Genomic DNA, 17,389 nt, shown 5'->3' on the forward strand with positions numbered 1-17,389 from the left:
GAATCTTTATTTGCTGATGAAAAACTGCAGCTGCTAACTTCTATTCATAATTGGGGAGTGGAATGTGAATAATTGGAAGTTCAAAAACTGCAATGGAATGCATAACGATAAATATCCTAGGTATTAGTGAGCTGAAATATAACTAATATGGACCATTTTGGATTAGAAAATCATATGGTTTACTGTGGCAGGAAAGACAAGTTCAAGAAGACTGGCATTTAGTTCATCATCAAAAAGTGTATTTTAAGATATATGTTAGAAAAAAAAGATACATGTTGAAGCACAATGCAATCTCTGATAGGATTATATCTACCCACATAGTCAGAAATCCAGTCAATACAAGGATTAAAATGTATGCCCCCAACACCAAAGATAGTGGTGAAACATTTGAAGAATTTTATCAATTGATCAAAAATGCAAAAGGGTGCATTGATAAGTACTGGTCATTCTATGTAAGTGTTGGAAATACAGAAGAAAAACTTGTTGGAAAACATTGCCTTGGTGACAAAAATGACGCTGGAGATACTATGTTAAAATTTTGTAAGACCAATGATTTCTTCATAACAAATACATATTTTCAACAGCACACAATACAATATAGGAGATAGAAAGATCAAAGTAGATGTCATAAAAAATCTGAAACTTACTTTTAATCAGAGTAGCTAAAATCAATGAAGAAGTGATGAAGGGAAAGTGCTGAACAGAAAATTTCAAAGGGAAGCTCAAGAAGACGGAATAAAATATTTCAATTAAATGTGCAAAGACCTAGAGATAAAAAACCAGAGAGGCGTAACACACCCAGCATTAATTAAACTGACAGAACCCAAGAAAAATGTCAAGCCTCCAGGGGAAAAACTTAAATTTCTATACACAAAATAATGAATGATGCAGGATGCCTAAAAAGAAAATGAAAACACAACAAAGAGCCACTGTACCAAAAAGAAGTGATCAGTATTCAGTCATTTAAGGAGATGGCTGAGGATCAAGAACCAATGGCACAGAAGGAAGACGTCCAAGCTCCACTACAGGCATTAGCAAAGAGGAAGGTTCCAGGAATTGATCAATTGAAATGTTTCAGCAATCTGATGAATTCCTGGAAACACTGGTGTGTGACAAGAGATTTGGAAGACAGCAATCTGGCCAAGTGACTGAAAGGGATACATATTTGTAACACTGTAAAGAACAATGACTCTTAAAATTATAGAAAAATATCACTAATATAACATGCAAGAGATATTTTGCCAATGATCATCTAACAAGAGTAGCAGCAGCAGTGCATTGAAAGAGAGCAGCTAAAAGTGTAGGCCTAATACTTAGAGCAAGGGATATCACTGCTGATGTCCAATAGATCTTGGATGAAAAGAGTGAGTACAATAAAAATGTTTGCTTGTGTTTTGTTGATCTGGCAATGCAGTGGACTCTGTGGATCATGACACGCCATGGATAGCTGTATACTGAGTAAATCACACAAAGAGCTGGATTATATGAAGAAGAATGCACCGTTAGGATTGGAGAAAGGCTTATTCACCACCTGAGTGCTGCAGAAAACGCACATTTGCTTGGTGGAAGTGAGGAGGACTTGAAACACTGCTGATGAAGATCAAGGATCACAGGCTTCACTAAGGATTACAACTCACTGTAAAGAAGACCCAAACCCTCACAACTGGAACAATAGGTAACCTCGTGATTAATGTAGAAAAGGTTGAAGTTGTCAAGAATTTTTCTTGCTTGGATCCAGAATCAGTGCTCATGGAAGTAGTAGTCAAGAGATCAAAAAGATGCATTGCTTTGCGTAAACCTGCTGCAGAAAACCTCGCAAGAACACTGAAAAGCAAGGATGATATTTTGAGGACTAAAGTGTGTCTAACTCAAGTCATCAAATTTTTCGATTGCCTCGTATAGTTGTGAAAGTTGGACATGGAATAGGGACGACCAAAAAAGACTCCATATACTTGAATTGCAGTGCTGAAGAAGAGTGTTGTGTGTCCCAGGGAAAGCTAAAAGGCAAAACAAACCTTTCTTGGAAGAAGTATAGCCAGTGAACTCTTTTGGGGCAAGGATAGTGGGATTATAGTTTACATGATTTGGTGAGGAGAAGCCAGTCCCTGGAGAAGGACATCGTGTTTGGAAATGTAGAGAGGAATTGAAGGAGAGAAGGACCATGAAGTATCTGAATCCACAGTGGGCTCAAGCACAGAAACAATTGTAAAGATGGAGCAGGTCTAGGCACTATGTAGTTATGTTGTGCTTAAGGTCATTATGGGTTGGAATTGACAGGATGGCACCAACAAATATATGCTTACTCATATACCTGCTTCTAACTTCTTTCTTTTTAACTCATAGAATTATTAGAATTAAGTTTGTTATCAGATTACTTATTATTATCTTTTAAAGTCATTTTGTTCATAAAATATCTATATGATATTATTCTAGTCATGTTTTTATTTTACATATTTTAATTCTGCACTATAAATATTTTATTCATCAGTTATGGTACTTAACATTTTTATAATACTTTGTCATACCCACATGAATATTTGAATCACTCTAAAATTCAAACTAATTACATTCTTTCTCAGGCAGTTATTTATACCATCACTGTTCTCTGCTTCCATCCCCACATTAATTTTCAAATATAAAAATTTATTGTAAGAGGTTATAATCTCTTAGTACATTTTCAGACCTTTTCTTTCCAACTAATTCTAGATGTGAAAAATTGAAGATAAACAAACAAAATAAGCAGCATGTATTTTTATGTTTAGCAGAATCATAAACAAATTTGAATTGGTTTTGCTGTAAAGACTGTTGGAGCATCAATATTGGTCAGAGCATTTAACATAATTTTCCTTTAACACACATAGCTGGACCATTCATACTATTATTGAAAAGTATATAAGATGTCTTTCATTTTAAAATCACCAAAATAATGTAAAGAAGACTCAGCACATACTTTCAAGCAGATTTTAAGTTTATGAAATAATTGGAACAATTTATTGCCCATTTATAAGCAAAATGTAAATACACATAAAATCACAATGGCTTATGTAATTCAATGTGATAAAATTGGGATTCCTCATTAATTATTGTTATGATGAGAAAAAAAAATAAAGTTACTCAAAAGTTTCTTCTAATGGAAGAAGTACAGGAAATTAATAGTTATGTAACTTTAATTAAATTGTCAAAAATAACTTTTATTATCATTGTGAAAGTATAGGAATACACAATATTTGAAGTATATCTTGCTTTTTACTTATTTACATGTTCAAATTTATTTTATTTAACTGATTTTATTGTCTGCCAGATAAGAATTTTTTTCTCCTTAAATACTACTTTCATCCTTACAAAATTTCCACATAAAAAATCTTGGTTAAAAACTGCAAATATTTAGGTATTTTAAGGCTGTGTAAAATCTATTACTACTGAACAAAGTACTAAATTTAGATTTTGATTACACTGACATACTAATGAGAACAGATGTATACCTATGTGAACATGTGTATAATCACTACTAGTTTTATCTTCAACATGTATGTGTGTTTCTGTTGTTCTTTTTAATAGCTCTATATGGGCCATTATTCATTTATTTCTCTGGAACAGTCTAGTCATCTTTTATCTTAGGTACATACTTCAGGTGAGAGATTTATTTATTATAATCAAAACTTATCTGCTTTTATTATCTCTGGGGACAAAGTCATATTAGTAGGATATTGAAATTACTTAAGTGATCTTTAAAAAAACCCTATTTTGCTAACTTATTTCATATCATTATCTCTTTTTGTTTTAATTTGGAAAAGTTCTTTGCAATTTAACTTCCAAACTTTAGACTATTTTGTTCAAGATTATGGTTATGATTCACAGCTATTTTGGAATAAAAATATCCTTTATAACTAAAGATATTTTATAATATCTCAAATATCTTAAGATATAAAGCATATTAATGTAAACCTCTCAACCCTTCTTTCATCATTATTTTCAATAAGAAAACGTAAAAGGCTTTATGTTACTTTTAGGTGAGGCATGCAAAATCATGAAAATAAAAGTGAAAAACTGGCCCAAATCCTGAATCGAACATACCTTGTAAAGAAGATGTATTTGGACAGCCCTTGAATGTAAAGCTCTCCCTCAAGTGGCTGGTCAGTTTTGGGAGGTTCTATTTCAACTGCATCCACAGTACAGTTAACTGCACATGCTTCTTTGTAGACAGAGGAAACTTGGAGTGATATGAAGCTTTGCTGAAGAAGATTGTCTCCAGTCCATCAGGGATGAAGACAGGACTGAATAATGCAGCGAACATCTAGTGCATACACACATATATGACTGTTACTTTCACTCTCTTCTCATTAGCTATTCATAGAGCAAATGCAAGGTGGGGATTCCTAAAGTAAAGTAGATAAAAATGTAAACACGAACAATAAAACAATAATGAACAAAACTGATACCTAATACATTGAAATGATGCACGTGTTTTTCATTAACTTTAATTTAGTTGTGAGCGAGGAAGTCACATTTGCTCTCTAATTCATGATGTTTTGATGTTATGTCCAATATGATGTTATGTCCAATATGAAAAGAAGTCACTTGTTTCCCATATTTTATTGACTGAGTACCCAGTATCATTCACTTTAAAACATTCAGGGATTATTCTAATGTCCCAAGTAAATTTCCTATTAAAATTTCGTTTTTATTAAGTAAAGATAGCACTTTCTATAAAGCAGTGACTTCACAGGAATTGAGAAGGGGTATAGATAGAGGAGCTCATCTTGTGTTGTACGTTCTGCACATTTCAAATACAAATTTAAATAAACATAAAAAGGGATATGGTAATATGGCACATTATAGATTTTTTAATATATATATAATGAAAACAACATGTTCAAAGGACAAAATCAAGAATATGATTTTAGAAAGATCTTTGTTTGGCTGAAACTGCCATTAATTGTTTTTCAGTAAACAATTTACCCCACAAACAATGTAGATTAGATGAGTGAACATACCTAATATATCTGTCAATTAAATCATTGCTAATGGTAATGTTTTACTCTCTCAGATGCAATACTGATGGAAAGTAAATTAGGAGGGAAAATCTCTAAATAGCTGACAACTAAAACCAAATAGTTTGAAATACTTCTACATCATGAATGGTATAAAAAAATGAAAAGTTAGAATGTGTAAATAATATGTTACCCTGTGGTAAAGATATAGAACAATATTACACATTAGGGAGTGACTAGATGTGGATTAGTACTAAAGAATCCCTTTCCTTATTGTGAAGAGTTGTCAAAGGCTACCAAATTTTGTGTAGATTATAGCTGAATGCAAAGAGAAGTCCTCACTGCTGGGTCAACGAGCAGACTCATAATAATGACCAATAATTCTAAGTTGTCAAAGGTTTCCTTGTATTTGGATCAGCAACCAATCTCTTTGGAACCAATGGTCATAAAATAAAACTTCATTTTACACCAATAAAAGCCTGTTGCAAGATACTACTTTAAAGTGTTAAAAATCCAAAAGGCAATCTCGTGAATATAGTGAGCTTGAACGGAGCAATGGCGTTTTCAATCATTTCATATGCATATACAACGAAAGGGAAGTTTGAAATGAAAGTGGAATAATGAAAAGGAAGTATTGGAAACTAACTTTTTGAATAGTGGTGTTTGGAAAGATATTGAACCTGCAATTAACTCCCCGGAGGTAAACAGTTTCTTTTGAGAGGAGTATACTCGACTGTTCCCTAAATATGAAAATGAGAATACTTTGTCTCACTTACTTTGGGTTTGCTGTCAGGAAGGACCAATGACTACACAAGTGCATCATTCATAGAAAAGTTGAGGGTCAGCAAAAATGAAGGGCATCCTAACTAAGATGGATGAGCTAGAACATAGTCATGATTATGATGATAGAATAAGACTAAACAATGTTTTCTTCTTCTATATATAAACCCCGAGTTCCTAAAATAAAATATCCTGACTTTTGAAAACCAAAAGGGAAGAATTTGATAAACAAAAGTGTAGAGAGCTAAAGAATAATCAAAATTTGAGCTGCAATATTGAAGGATTCTATGGAAAAATATTGACCAAAGCAATAAGCCTCAAAAGGCGATGAAAGAAATACAGAGAATGACTGTTTATTAAAAACAGAAAAAGCATCGTGCTATATTTAGACTCTTTTAAAGACAATAGGATCAAAAGCCTATAAGTTATGAAACGCTGTATTATCAAATAAACAAAAGTGTAGGTAGTGAAAACATAACAATAGAAATGTTCCAAGAAGCTAATACAGCATTTGAAGCTCTCAGTGGTCTATCCTAAGAAAGTTGAGTAGGAAGAGATCCACATTTGTGACCTCTCCAAAGAGAGGTGGCTTAAAGAATGCACAATCTATCTAACAATATCATTAATGTCATATGCAAGTAAAATTGTATTGAAGAAATTTTAAAATGACTGTAGTCATGTATTGCTAGGGATCTGCCAGAAATTTAAAATTTTGATGAAGACGTGGAATGAGGAAGACCATTCCTGATATCAGATGGATCTTGTCTGAAAGCATAGAATACAAGAAAGCTGTTTACTAGCATTTTATTGATTATGCAAAAAATTTGTTCAAATGCATCATAACATACTATAGGTTGCTAAGAGTCAGTACTGATTCATATTCATCTAATAATCACAACAAACTATATATATATATATATATAAATCAAGGTTTAGTTCCTTGATCCAGCATATGTTCCAAGTAGAAAAAAATCTCAATTTTATTATGATGATTTCACTTTTTTAAAAAAATTAACTTTTCTTAGAAGTGTAGTCATTTGAAATAAACTGTAAATATAGTTTTAAAATAAAATATCCATTCATTGAATGGGAAGGGGTTTGAGGACTACATATTGACTCACTGGTACTGCATCCTCAGACCGTGGACATTCCTTTGGTTGAGTTTCTTATCTAAGCTCAAACTTACTTAAGTTTCAATTTATGTAATTGAGATATATTTGTTTCATAATACAATTGTCTTAGTCTAGGTTGACTAGAGAAACAAATTCAGAGACCTCATATATGTGTAAAATAGAGTTTTATATCAAAGAACAATTGTATAGTTAGAAAACATCCCAGTCCAGTCTAGATCAAGTCCATAAGTCCAATATCAGCCCATATGTCCGATACTAGTCCATAAATTCCTCCTCAGACTCATGCAGCACATGCAATGATACCAAATGCAGGAAGATCACAAGCCGGTGGTTGAAAGGTCTTGTGGATCTAATACTGCTGCTATCATCACAGCGCTGGTATGAATCTCCAAGTGGCTCCTCCAACTCACTGATTGTGGCTTTTCAACAGGACGGAGAAGCAGAGAGACTCCTCATAGGTCTTAAAAAATCTCCACATGACTTGTCAATAGGAAGACAAAAACAGTGAGACAGAGGAAGTTCCCAGAATCCTCTTAAGAAGGCCATGACCACAAGACGGAAGAACCATCATGCTGTGACCTAGTGGATAGGCTAGACTCCAATGCTACACTTTTTATCAAGTTGACATGAAATAATGTAACTACCACAACTATTTTTTACAACTGGAATTGTAGCCACTATTTTACCCCCCAAAAGAGAAATCAAGTGCTTCATGACTGGTATTATATGAAAAAGTGATGGATTTGTAAGCTTTGTTTTCTTTTTATCTGCCACGATCTAATTTCAATACTTTATATCTTTGTTATTTATTATAACATCAAAAATCATAATTAACTAGTTGCTTTTTAGAGTTAAATGTTCTATTTTTATTTTTTTCCTGGCCTTCTAAATATTCACAGTGGTCTTTTCTTTCTTACCCACTCTTTGTATTTTTACCTCTCTAGTATTATTCTTATTTATTTGTTTAACCTGTTTCTGTTGGGTTTTCCAAGCACAGGCGTAAAGGTTTGTAGGGGAGATAGGGTGCAGAGTGAGAGGGAGAGGGAGAGGGGGAGGGGGAGGGGGAGGGGGAGAGGGGGAGGGGAGGGGTTGAGGGAGAAACAGCATATGTGGGAGAGGGGAAGGGGCACTCTCTAGAACTGTGGTGATCACACAACTCATTTAAATAGCGATAGAACCATGATGGAGGGGAAGTAGAGGGGCAGGGCGAGAGAAAAGCTTCTTAATTGATTGTGGTAGTGATTGTACATGGTAAAACAACTGAATAGTGTGATATGTAGATTACATGCTAATGAAACCAGTGAAAGAAATCCCAGAAACCACCACAGCAGGAGCAGACCAAAAGACAAAACAAAACCCAAACCACCAACTCCCACCATGGCCTGCGCCTTTTAGTCAAAGCTTCTGGAAAGAACAGCCTAGCCTGGTTGAAACCTTGCGCAAACTCTATGCCTGCCGAACACCCCAGAAACCTCGGAGGCCTTCCCCTTGCGTGTGAGCAAGTCTTCTGAGGAAAGTACCAGTTCACCAGTGGTGCTGCTCAAGGGTGGGGCACCAGGGCGAGGTTACTTCACCCCCCCACCCCACCCCCACCACCCGTGCCTGAGTCATTTGGCCCACATTTTCAACAAACGCACAAACGGGAAGTGCTCTGTAGGACCCAAGGAAGGAGCACCCCCTGGTGATAAAACAGAAGCAAAAGCCCAAAGTGCGCACTTGTGGGCCCTCAGAAGCCAAGCATGCTCAAACACTGCCACACACTCCTGGTCTGCTCAATGTTCTATTTTTAAAAGAAATGTATAGTGAGTATAAAGTAAAATATATACTTAATATATAGCCCACAAGCTATCTTTTAATTCAAAACTTCAACTGGTCACTTAGCAGCTGAGTGCACTAAGATTTACCAAATAATGAATCAATTATACTATAAAAACACTATGTAAAGAGATAATGACAAATTTACTTATCAAGTTTTTTCCAGGTACATATGGAAATGACTCTCTCTCTCTCTCTCTCTTTCAACAATTACATTTTGGCACATCCTTGTATTTATTTTCAAGCAAAATAATAACTTCTAATCAAATTTTTATATAGCAAATGGGAGTCATCAGTCACTTCAAAATTATGTTTTAGTAGAAAGATTTTTAAAATGTTCCATTAAATTGAGTTTAAGAAATTACAAAAGGTGTTAGAGTCAGTGAATATAGGCAAACATTCAGAGAACTTGTGCTTTGTAAAATAAGTTCCAATTAATAAAAAGATACTTAGTTGGAGCCTAATATGAATTCAAAAACTTTCTTTACTTGTTTGTATTTTGCTTTAAAATGGTGGATATATTATATGGTGCTTACGTAATAGTGGGATTGATATAGATAAGTATTTCAGTAGAGAAATAAAATTTTGCTGTCACGATTACAAGAAAAATTGTGATGAAGAATGCATTCTAAGGGCTGAAGAGAAGAGGTTAATCAGAGAAGCCGGTGAGTGCGGGTTAGCAAACTTTCAAAGAATATGTGCGTATTTGCAGGGATTTCCCTCAACCCATAATGGAAGGATGGGAACAAGCAGAGTATTGGGGGGAAGACTATAGGGAGTTATGTTAGACAGACTTTTCTAGAGAAACAATATCAGAATGCTAAGAATTTTATATATATTTATATAGATAAGTTAACATAAGAAATAATTAATTACTCTATAAAGCAGTGCAAATGACTCAGTGCAACTTACTCCTGTGAGACAGTTGTTAGACACTGTCAGTCCTTCAAGTCTTGAGGGCCGCCAGATGATCCTCTGTAGAGCAATTCAGGCTGTCCAGGCACAGGCAGCAAACAGCAAGGCAGGTCACCAACAGTCAGCCAGATGACAGGGTCTGACAGTCCCCAGCTCAAGAGATGTAAATTCCAATGGTGTGGCAAAATAGGTCTTGAAGGCACCTCAAATTATAGAGACACAGTCCACGTGTTAGGTGTCTCACAGGTAGTGTAGCTTGCAAATTGAGGCACAGAGCAAGCAAGGCAGCCGCACACTGGTCAGATGATCAATGAGCAAGAGACAAGATGCTGGCCAAGCTATTTACCTCTGCGCCCTTTAATTAATCCCACATGTGTTCATTGGCCATATTGGCACAATAAATGTTAACTATCTCAGGGATCAAATGATCCCTGACTAGAATGGTTAAAACCTTGTCATTTGAAATACGCTTCTGATGCAATTGATTTACACTTCTGAGGTTACTTGATCTATGCTTCATGGGCCTGATCTGGTTTTCAGTATGATATAGTTAAAGTTTATTTTGCCAACCTGGCTGATAAACACATGTGTGATTAATTGAAGAACAGAGAGTTAAATGACTCAGTGAGCCTCGCCTTTCTAGTTATCGAATCTCTTGCTTTGTGAAGTTTGGACCTGGGTGCAGCTGCCTTAGCCAATTCCCTGCCTCAGCTGGCAAGGCTCACTTCCTGCAAGACATCCCTTAGGAGAAGCCACATGGACCTACCCCTATGCAGCCCTGGGTGCTGGAGCAGCCGTGTGGAGACCCCTGCCAGCCTGAGATGCTTACACCTTCACTAATTCAGCTTTCCTCCTTCATTTGGCGTCATAGTGTTACTTTTGTGAGATGGAGGAGGACTTTATGGATTGGTGTTGGACATATGGGTTAATGTTGGACTTGTGGGCTTGGGCAGCACTGGGTTGGGATGTTTTCTTGATGGGAACTTACCCTTTATATAAAACTCTCTCTTATACATATGAGTTCCTGTGGATTTGTTTCTCTAAAGTACCCAGACTAACACATGGCACTTTCAGTTCCTTTTTTTCCCCTCTCATAATGGGATTATAGCTAATGTATTTTGTCATGGGGGTAGCCTCTTTAATTTTAGTTGTTTTTCAGGATTGATGAACCTATAGAAATAACAAGTAGACGAAGCGTTCTTGGGGGACCAGGAGGGGAGGGTGGAATAAAGGGGAGCTGATATCAAGGAGTTAAAGAAGGAAAATAATGTTTTGAAACTGATTGTGGTAACAATTTTACAATACTGCTTGATGTGATGGAACTATGGAATTATACGTTATCTGTATTAGCTCCCAATAACACAGTTTGAATATATATATATATATATATATATATATATATTCAAGTTTGAATATATATATATATATATATATATATATATATATATATATATATATATATATATATTCATTCTCTCTCTCATATATATACTCAATCTATAGTTTGAGAAGTTCGTTGAGAAGCTCCACTAGGAGGGATGCACTGCGCTTCCTGGCTGTGAGAAAATCACCTCAGAAGCTAAATAGACCCACGTCTCTTAAAGTGAGAGGCAGCAATGATTCCATTACCACTGACCACTGCCATAAGCTGGTTCTGTGAGCCCAGCTCCTCCCACAGAGTCAATATTTTCTGACTCGGAGGCAACCCAACCAGCCAAACCTTGATTGCTTCTGGTGGCTCTTCTTGGACGTCAGATTGCACGGGCTGTTTGCTACAGATATTCTCAATGCTCAAGCTACATTTGTCCCCCTTTTTATCCTTCCTCCTTTCCTGCATTGTTATTTATTGCCCTGTCCTACATTGTGCCCCACTTCTCCCACATAGCAAAACCATAAATAAAGCCACACTACCAAAGGAGCAAGAGTCCCCACTTAAAATTTAATTTTATATTATTTTCTTCAGTTTTTGTCATTTTGCTCTATTATAATAATTTTATTATATTTTAAATGTTTTCTTTTCTGTACACAGACCTTGTCACATTCACAGTGACCTAGCAACAGAAGTTGAGCATCTGCACACAAGCCACACTTGAGTTTTTTGTCTCTTTTGTCCCTCCTCTTTCCGGTACACCCACGCATTATCACTTTCTGCTCTCTGTCTCTGTCCTCCATGGAATAGATTTGTATGAATCCTATTAGTTCTGATGATCCATCTTAAAATACATTTCCACATTAGTCTTAAAAATCTGTTGCCTATTCAGAGAACTGTTTATTATCACTATAATAACTCTTGTTTCATTCTCTCTTTTTCCACAGCACTTTCCCCAATGGCTGAACGCCACCCCCAGTCCCCCAGCCCCACCTGCCATCTCCATTGCACCACAGTCTGATTTCCTGCTCCTACTACACCTCTTCCATGTCTCTAAACAAAGGCAAGCAGCACTACACAAACCAACTGCTTGCACACCACTAAGAGTTGTGCCAAGAGAGCAAATAAATAGTACTCAACCCAAGTAAAGGAGAAAAATCGAAAAAAAAAATACAAACCTAATTAATTGATATTCACCCAAATCCAATAGAGGTTCTGGAAAAGGGGTCCTGAATCAGAATTCAGCAGAATTACATTTATATCCTTACAAAAGACATGGGCATACTCATAAGAACAATGAAATAATTTGAAGCAGTAAAATATTTAAACCTAAAGAAATCCCGAAAGAGAAACAAGAATATAATGCAATTAAGCAACATGGTAAAGGCCTGAGGAATACAATGGAAGAGAAGAAAAATAAAATAAGTGAGCCTGAATATGAGCACGTTGACTAAAATTGATGGGAAAAAGTATTAGAAAACATGGGGGAATATTCCCTAATATCCCAAAGGGGTAGAAAATAACTATTTAAGAAACTGAGAGGACCTCAAATAGGAAGGGAACCAAATGAAAGACCTCATGGTGCACAGTCAAAATCTCCACTATCAAGGAGGAAGACAGAATACTGAGGAAAGCTAAAAAAAAAAAGAAGTACAGCAACTTACAGAGGAAAGGTTTTACCACAGAAGATAAAACAAAATAAATATTGAATTAAACCATAACTATAGGGTGTGTCTCAGTGGAGCTTTGAAGATAGATTAGCATATTACTTAATTCAATACATTAGGAAGAAACTTATTTTCATTTAAAAAATTTTAAACAAAGTTTTTGATTACATAATATGAGAGTACTTAAAAATATGTCCAAATAGAGTGAAAAGACATGGAATTTTCCATGATGATTTTGAATCTCCCTTATTTGTCAACACTTGTCTAATCACTACATTGTTACCTAAGCTCATATTCAATATGTCTTAAAATCATTTTCTCTTTGTGTATTAGTTTATTTCTTTTCCTCTTTGAAAGACTCTTTTTCTTTTGAAATAATATGTTGTGAAACTCTCTTTCTGAAACATTTGATAAAAAATTGGAGTTAACATTAGAATTTCTCCTGTTCTTATGAGAACATACTTTTTTATATATTGAGACCATCTGAGTATTTTACTATTCAATCTTGAAAAACATTTTTCATAGATATATCAAAAATAGCACCTTATTCTTTACAGAGTTAAGGATTTATTATTATTGCAATCTGTTGTACCTCATGCATTATTTAATTTCATTAGATGTAATTGGTAAATTGATACTCAGAACACTTTCTCTCTTCTCATGTCTTCTGAGTTCTAGCATGAACAGAATATTATCAGCTTATCCTCAGATAAGTATTATGGAATGCATTGTCCTTTACTCGTGACTTAAAAGTCACTTCTCAGTTTATACTCCGAACTGAAATGCACTAACTTTTCTCATATATGTTTAGGAAGAACATTTCAAAATTCAGCCAGAGGAAAATACAATATTTTTTTTTGTTTTCAGAAACACCATTAAAATTTACATATATTTTGCATTATCTGTGGCTTCTCGTAGGAAATATAATCAAATTTGAATTATTTACTGAACTTCAAATAACTCGAATCTTTTGGTTTCAAGGGTGTCACATTTAACTACCATCATACTGTTTTTTGAAATTGAGTCATTCAGTTTTGATTCAGAAAGGAGCACCAATAAAATGACCCAAAGTTAGAGTTTGCAAAAAGGCCTCTGGTGCTATAGTGGGTTAAGCATGGAGCTGCAATTTCAGAGGTTCAAACCCATCACTGCCTTTCTATGGAAGAAAAATTCGGCTTTTCTCCCACTAAAAATGTATGGTCTTAGAAAACCATAGGAAAAAGTCTACTCTGCCCTATAAAATCGTTCTGACTCAGAATCAATAGGATGGCAATGAGAAAAAAAAGATTTATAAAAGGACTCTAGGCAAAAATAAAATAAATCAGTATTTAAGTAAGAAAACGAATGCTAGTTATGGTTATCTTGCACATGGGTTAGGAAAACTTGTTTCTACTGACTGTCCGGTGATACTCTCACAGACTTATTCCAAACAAAACACGCTTAAACATGTCTCTACAATGAATTAACATATGTTGATACATTCTCTATGTGACGCACTTGCCTTAATCTTATTTACACGTCATGGCCATTGAGTCTCAAAGCGGCCCTATAGCCCAAAATAAAACTGCCCCTGTGAGTTTCTGAGACTATAACACTTTGGAAAACCCAGTGCTTCTCACATGGAGACGGTGTGGTTTGGGGCTGGTGGTTTTGAACTGAGGATCTTGTGGTTTGCAGTCCAACACTTAATCACTACGACAACAGAGATCCATAGTCTTATTGTTGCTCTTGTTATTGTTGTTGTCAAATGCCATCGAGTCAGCTCCAACACATAATGACTGTATGCACAACAGAACACAACACTGCATGGTCCTTTGCCATCCTCACAATAGTTCCTATGCCTGAGCCCGTTGATGAAGCCACTGTGTCAATCAGTCACCTTGGGGCCTCCCCCTTTTTTGATGTTCTTCCACATTACCAAAGATATGTCTTTTTCCAGGGATTGTTCTCTCCTGACAATATATCCAAAATATGTGAGATGAAGTCTTGCCATTGTTGCCTCTAAGGAACACTCTGGCCTTACTTCTTCCAACAAAGATCAGTTGATCCTTTCAGCAGTCCATAACACTTTCCATATTCTTCTCCAGCACCACAATTCAAATGTATCTGTTCTCTTTAATTTTCCTTATTATTCAATGTCCAACTTTCACATGCATTTTAGGCAATAGAGAATGCCATGGCTTGAGTCAAGTACACCTTAGTCCTCAAAATAACACCCTTGCTGTTCAACACAGTGGTCTTGCACAGAATATTGACCTAATGCAATACTCTTTTTGATCTCGTGGCTACTTCCATGAGTATTGATTGTGGATCCAAGTTAGACAAAATTCTTAGCAATTTTAATCTTTTATCCATTTAACATGATGATCCCTATTATTCCAGTTGTGAGGATTTTGGTCTTTCTTACATTGAGTTGTATTCCATATGGAAGGTGACAATCCTTCATCTTCATCAGCAAGTGTGTTAAGTCCTCCTCACTTTCAGCAAGCTAGATTATGTCATTTGTATTTTATAGGTTTTTAAGAAGCTTCTTCAATCCTGATGCCACATTCTTCTTCATAGAACAGCATCTCTGCTGTTTTCTCAGTATGTAGATTGAACAAGTATGGTTGAAGGAGACAACCCTGACACGGACCTTTCCTGATGTTAAGCCATGCAATATCCCCTTGTTCTGTTTACACAACTGCCCCTTGATCTATGAAAAATTTCCTCATGACCACAAAGAACTGTGTTGGGATATATATGCTTCTCAAGTTTATAAAATTTACAATAAAAACAAACTAAATTCCAAAGTCATGATTTGTAAGGGATCTGTAAAAAAATTCAAAATCACAGCTATCAAGTTAATGCTGACTCATAGTGGCTCCTTTCAGGGGTTCTGATATTGTAACTGTTTAGAAGTATAGAAAGCCCAGTTTTTCTCCAGCACAGCAGCTGGTGATTTTGAACTGCCGACCATGCATCTCACAGCCCTATGTGTAGACACTACACCACCACTGGGTTTGTTGGGACAATTAAATTCAAGACAGAGAAGTCAGATGAGAAGGTTATAAAAGCCCTTTTAGGGCATTCCCTACTCATAATCTCAAGAGATTTTATTTCATCGCTACAGAGGTACATTGTAAAGACAATGTAAGAAAATCTAAGACTGCATTGGTGAGAAATAAACAGAACAGAAATTCAAGCACTACTACATGCAGTAGAAAAAGTGACTGACTTAGAGATAGATGCTATTTCTACATTACATTTGCTTGATTGTTTTGTTTTCCGACGGGGAATTTTTATAGTTTAATAGAATCTTCAAAAGTGTATATAAAAAGTAATAATACTAGAAGTTCTAGTTCAGTGTGCATGGACACCATGAATGGAGCGTGCTTAAACATGTTTTTGTCATCAGTGAATGGCTATAGTCATGTTCTGTCAGTAGTTCAGTGGTGTACTTATTTCTGTTTCTGGGTGTCTAAACAGAGAGCTAGAGAGAGAGATAATACTTTATGTGCCACTATTAAAAGGTGACTATTTTGAGGCAATAATTATTATTTGAATTTTAATAAAATACAATTTGCTATCTTTCCAAGACATCAAAGCATTCAGGTAACAGATTTATGTGGTTGCTGCTCCACATGAGACACTAGGTGCTCCATATATAACACTAGTTTCTGGAAGAATCTCATATTTTATGGAAGGCCTAGAAGGCAATAAAAGTGAATTCAAGGATAGAGCTGAGCTCAAACATTTTTGAAGCTCCCCCCCAACCCATATTCAGATGGTAGTATTAACAGATTTTCTCATAGGATGTAGGAAAGTGACCCGGACTTTTACAATCTATTTTGATCTCTTCTATTTTGTTTTCTTTTAACCCTGTGTAAACAGGACCCTAAAAAAATTTACATGGTTCTCTCCACAGAAATCTTTATGAAAAGGAGACAAAATTATATGATCCAGGAGAAAACAAGAGCATTTGATTTTGCTCTTGAAAATAGTTTTATCGGCATACATGTCACCATATATGTCATACCATTTAACCCTGAAGTCATATTAAGAAGAGCTGTGTAATCATCACCACAATCAATATTAGTTCTTCCCATACTCGTCATTTCTGCTCTGCATGTCGCTGAAACCTCCTCGGCCTGCCCCTTGGGAATCAGTAATCTAGTTGGATTTATCTATCCTGGATAGCATATGCAGAGAAATCACACAAAATACAAACACGAAGCAAAAGACAACGGGAAATAACAACAGTGATACAAATAAAAATGAAAAAAGCACATTAAAAACTCAATCAAAACGAAGGGGAACTGAGAGCAATGAAGGATTTAGCCTCTGCCTGCCCCGCCCTGACCTGAGCGGGAGGAACGACAGACATGTGGGAGAAGCAAGATAGCAGGCGGTGTTGCATATGAAAAAATAAGCATATGAAATTTATTAAGGGTTCATGAGGGCACCAAGGTGAGTGAGGGAGAAAAAATGAGGAGCTCATATCAAGGGCTGAAGTAGAAAGACAATGTTTTGAAAATGATCATGATGACATGTACACATTCACTTGATATAACTGATTTATGGATTGTTATAGTATCTGTAAGCGCTCACAATAAAATGATTAGAAAACATTAAACAACAGAAAGTGGAAATATTTAAAAATAAACAACTTTAAAGGGAATCAAAAAAGGAGATCAAATGACATTGCATTACATTTTAAAGTTACTACCTCTGCTATAA

This window comes from Tenrec ecaudatus, chromosome 3 (genome assembly GCF_050624435.1).
Source record: "Tenrec ecaudatus isolate mTenEca1 chromosome 3, mTenEca1.hap1, whole genome shotgun sequence".
Lineage (NCBI taxonomy): Eukaryota > Metazoa > Chordata > Mammalia > Afrosoricida > Tenrecidae > Tenrec > Tenrec ecaudatus.